Here is a 5,335-nt window from a genome sequence, read left to right as displayed (position 1 = left end):
CAAATAAATAAATAAAATATAAAACAATTAAAATAAAATATTAAAATAAATTTGAAAAAGATAGAATAAAAAACATTTTCAGGTTTCGGCCTGACATTTTTTTTTTTTCAATTCGGTTTTGAAATTTTCTTTTCGGTGCACCTCTACTTACAATGGATGCTGCTCATTATTGTTTAAAAATTTTAGTTCCCTGCAGAATCAGCTGCTCCCCTGAGCACTGGTACTGATATCCTGTTTTAGGGTGGCTCTTATCCCTTGCAGGGTCCTATGGAGCCACTCGTGTGTGCTAGTAAATTCAGCTGTGAGTGTACCCACAAACACACAGGTATGACAAGGCGAGGTACTTCCCTCCCCCTTCTTCCCTTCTCCGAGCCAGTAGATGGACATCAGCTGGAGACAGTGTTGTCCCTTGTGAGCTTCTATTGGACAGGAAGTTCAGGGAAGCAGAGATGAGAGAGTTGGAGCTGTTGGTAACATAATGACTGTAATTGCTGGGGCAAAAATTTAAAAAGTTATTTGCTGGGCAATGTCTATTTGTTTGATCTGGATTCATTATTGGGAGTTCAATAATGGCGGTATTCCCGAGTGTGGCTCGGGGTTAATTTTCAGTACCAAAAGCGGTAACCCCGAGCCACTCGGGAATGCACAAAAGTGTCACTTACCTTATCCCTGCGAGCCCGCGGTGTCCTCTGCTGTGTTCGCCCGACCGATGCCGGCATTCAGTTTCATTTTGTAGAATTACAGGCCTACAATATAAAACACCAAATTTCCATGAAAAACAATGTACCGCTTTGGCATGCTAAAATCTTCCATAATCATACCGCCAGGGAGGTTAATACTACTTCCCAGAGAGCTCATCAGGCCCCCAAGCCAGCTGATTGACTAAACATCCATAACACTATGAGACAAAGTCGAGGTTGTTTGTTTATTGTATTTTATTTAGACAATATGGTAAATAAAGCCAACAACCAATTCCTTATCTGAACATGCTTGGTGATTATATATTTCATTTGTGCAAATAAAAGAACCCATTGATAACCTCTCCCGCATACACTGCTTGGGCAAGCTTAAACAGCAAAGGACTAAAAAAAAGTGCACTCCATGCTTAGAAAACACTAAACAAGAAAGTGCTCAGACTTCAATCTTAACACTTTCATGTCTTGACAAACCATTTTACTTAGTTGTCATACTTATTAAGGGGAATTTCACTTAGTTGTTCCTGACACAGGTGTCCTCATTGGAAGATTTCCCTTAAGGTGCCCATACACTGCACGATTGTCGTACGAGAATCGCGGGAAATCCCGCGATCGTACAAGAATCGTGCAGTGTGAATGAAGACGTGCGACCGTTTCTAATGTACGTTTCTACTGTACGGTCACACGTCTTTTGTCTAAGGAGCATGCTAGAAAACCAGCCGAGAATCGTACGATTTTTGGCTGGCTTTTAGCATGATCGTAAGATCAATGCCGCACGGGCCGTTGTGCGCACGCATACACAGCGCGTTCAGCATTGCGGTCATCGGAAGCCCGCCCCTCAGGGGGGCGGGCTTGCGATGATCGCAAGTACGATCTGTCTGTCCAAGATGGGCAGATCGTACGTTTTTATAATTACTTTACAACCATGGCAAGACTACGGTCATGCGATGGCTGTAAAGTGTATGGCCACCTTTATGTATTGTTCTGGGGACAACTCCAAAATCTTGTATTTTTCATCATCTTCTGTCTCACTGACAGCATTATAAACGACAGAAGGTCTACATTTTCCCCACTCTATCACTAAAAAAAAAGGTTTGCCTAGGGACACATTTTATTGTCAGCGTTGGTGTCGGAAGCACCATGTGCAGATGCTCGTTCTTGGCTTTTTATGTAAGAAATAGTACTAGTACATATTAAAGCAGGGGTGGGCAACTATAGCCCTCCAGTTGTGCTTTATCTACAAATCCCAACATGCCTCTGCCACTGGGAGTCATGCCTGTAACTGTCAGTTTTGCAATGCCTCATGGGACTTGTAGTTCAACATCTGGGGGGCCGGAGTTGCCTAACCCTGTATTAAAGTATATTTCCGTGTAAAAAAGAACTCTCCCCTTGCTCGAAGAACTGCCCCCTGCGCTCCCGCTTGTGGAGTGTCCCTCAGTGTTCTCACGTATAATGCAGGGCTGTGATTTCTCCATTATACATGATGACGTCAGCAGGCCTCTGAACGCCAGAGTGCAGAGGAGGTAGGGTTGCCACATTTTCTTCAAGTGAAACCCAAATACTCTAGCGCTGCATGGAATTTTTGGGGGGAGAATATACAGGAGAGAGCGGGGAGAGATAGCCAGGAGAGAGAGCAATGAAAGAGAGCCAGGAGACAGAGAGAGAGAGTGAAGAGAGTATTAGTTAGGAGGCCTTACACTGACCGCCAATGTAACGGAGGTATATACACAGACCAGCAATGTAACGGAGGTATATACACTGACCAGCAATGTAGCAGAGGTATTCTCACCGACCGACAATCTAATGGGGATTATGTACACTGACCAGAAATGTAACGGGGGTTATATACACTGACAAGCAATGTAATGGAGGTATTTACACTGACCAGCAATGTAACGGAGGTATTCTCACTGACCAGCAATGTAACGGAGGTATTCTCACTGACCAGCAATGTAACGGAGGTATTCTCACTGACCAGCAATGTAACGGAGGTATTCTCACTGACCAGCAATGTAACGGAGGTATTCTCACTGACCAGCAATGTAACGGAGGTATTCTCACTGACCAGCAATGTAACGGAGGTATTCTCACTGACCAGCAATGTAACTAGGGATGCACAGATACTTTTCGAGTACCAGTGCAGATACTTGGCATTTTCATGAGAACTACCAGGGTTGCAGCGGTTGCAGCTGGGACCTGGCTATGGCGCTCCACCACTGTCCTGAAATCATTAGTCTGTATTGTTTTAGAAAAACTGTCACATGACAATAAACAAAAATGTATCAGTACTCGTACTTGTAAGTACTCGGCAAGTACCAGTACTCACAAAACTGGTATCTGTGCATCCCTTTATTTATAGTTATAAAAACAAAATCGTACATTAAAACAGAGATGTACAAATCCCGGGAGCTCCTTACAAATGACAGCTGCCTCCTAATTTTTGAATTTTTCTCTAGTGTGGTCTTGGAGCTCAAAAGTATCGGTACATGTACTCGTACTTGTACCGAGTACAGTACTTGGTATCTGTGCAACCCTAAATGTAATGGAGGTAATTACACTGACCAGCAATGTAACAGAGGTATATACACCGACCAGCAATGTAACAGAGATATTCACACTGACCAGCAATTTAATTGAGGTATTCTCACTGACTGCCAATGTAATGGGGATTATATACACTGACCAGCAATGTAATTGAGGTATTCCCACTGACTGCCAATGTAATGGGGATTACAGGTGAAAGTCGAATAATTAGAATATAGTGCAAAGTTCATTTATTTCACTAATGCAACTTAAAAGGTGAAACTAATATATGAGATAGACTCATTACATGCAAAGCAAGATAGTTCAAGCCGTGAATTGTCATAATTGTGATGATTATGGCTTACAGCTCATGAAAACCCCAAATCCACAACCTCAAAAAAGTAGATTATTACATGCAATCAATAAAACAAGGATTGTACATAGAACAATATCGGACCTCTGAAAAGTACAAGCATGCATATGTACTCAGTACTTGGTTTGGGCCTCTTTTGCAGAACTTACTGCAATTACTTTTGCACGATATTCTAATTATTCGAGTTTCACCTGTATATACACTGACCAGCAATGTAACAGATATTCACACTGACCAGCAATGTAAAGGAGGTATATACACTGACCAGCAATGTAAAGGAGGTATTTACACTGACCAGCAACTACCTTCAAATGATTGAGGTTTCTGAATTGGCGTAGATGCTGTATTTGTATTCTTGAAAGTAAATATATATATCAGTCGAGGCTATTTTCAGTGGGGGGCCAGTAGCCCTTGTTCTAATTTGGTTGCCTCTGTCTACCTGACATCTTGTGTCCGGGTTTCAGCTGTTATGAAACCCGGACACAACACTCAAAACCTGGACTGTCCGGGTGAATCACGGACAGGTGGCAACCCTAAGAGGAGGCTGTGGGCCCTGGTCTTGGAGCCAGGGAAGTGGACGTCAGGTAAGTAAAAGTGCTTTACACAACACCCCTAGACTTTAGTGGGCAACTCCAGCCTTCCAGCTGTGCTTTAACTACAAATCCCATTATGTTTCTGCCTTTGAGAGTCATGCCTGTATCTGTCAGTCAATGCCTCATGGGACTTGTAGTTGCACACGAGCTGGAGGGCCAGAGCTGCCCACCCTTGCCTTATACAAAAAATGTGCAGTTAACCCTTGCAGTGCAGGGGGAAGCCCCACAGCAAAGAAAGTTTTTTTTTTTTTTTAACTAGAGGTAGACTTTAAAGAACCCCACAGCAACCAATAAAAACCTACCTTACTGAACAGGACTTTTTTTTGCCAGAGCTTACAGTGTACAGATACGTGAGCGGGATAAAATAAAGGCAACACCTTTTATTCCTACCACATCAGTGTCACTCCACATAACACTTTTCAATCCAGTTTCGTTTAGAGGAGCGACATATTCCTGTCTACCATTTTGGAGACACCTAATTAAAGCATCGCTTTCCTCTAGCGTCTGCCCAGCCTGTCATATGAATCACTGGGGGAAAGGGCTTAGGACCGCAGCCTATCAGCGCCCTTTGTGTATACTGAGTTGGGCGGAGCAAACTAAGAACTGCTCAGCCATTGGCTGGCCGAACTTAAGCGACGTGATGCGTGACTTAGGAGGGTGTGCTGTCTTGGCACAGGTGTTTGCCAGCACTGTGCAGTGTAGCACTTCCGGTGAATGCTGGAGCTGACATTAATATCACATAGATCCTTCAGGTATGTCACGATTGTCGCCCGGGGTCTCCGATGATAATGTCGTATCGTCTGATAGGAGTTTGGTTAGCTGTCACCAGAGCTCAGCCGAGTGTCTCACAAGTGACTAGTGTATGTCATTCTGTTAACGTGCTTTTGCATGGGCCCACGTCTGTGAGTTGCTGGTGTTCGGCCTCGACTTCCATGGACGATCCCTAGTTATAAACCTTTGTAAATGTATGCTAGTGATCTCCAGGCCTGGCTGTATGCAGAATACAGTCTGATATTCCATCCTTCCACTATTTAACGGCAAATATCGGTTTGACATTTTAATCAGCAAGTGATTCCTTGGTAATTTTGTCATACATGACCATTTTAAGGCAATATTGTGCGCTATGTGCTGCCATTGTTATTACTAACATA

Source organism: Nanorana parkeri, unplaced genomic scaffold (assembly GCF_000935625.1).
Source record: "Nanorana parkeri isolate BGI_ZX_2015 unplaced genomic scaffold, ASM93562v1 scaffold662, whole genome shotgun sequence".
NCBI classification, from domain to species: domain Eukaryota; kingdom Metazoa; phylum Chordata; class Amphibia; order Anura; family Dicroglossidae; genus Nanorana; species Nanorana parkeri.
Note: the sequence above shows the minus strand (reverse complement) of the source record.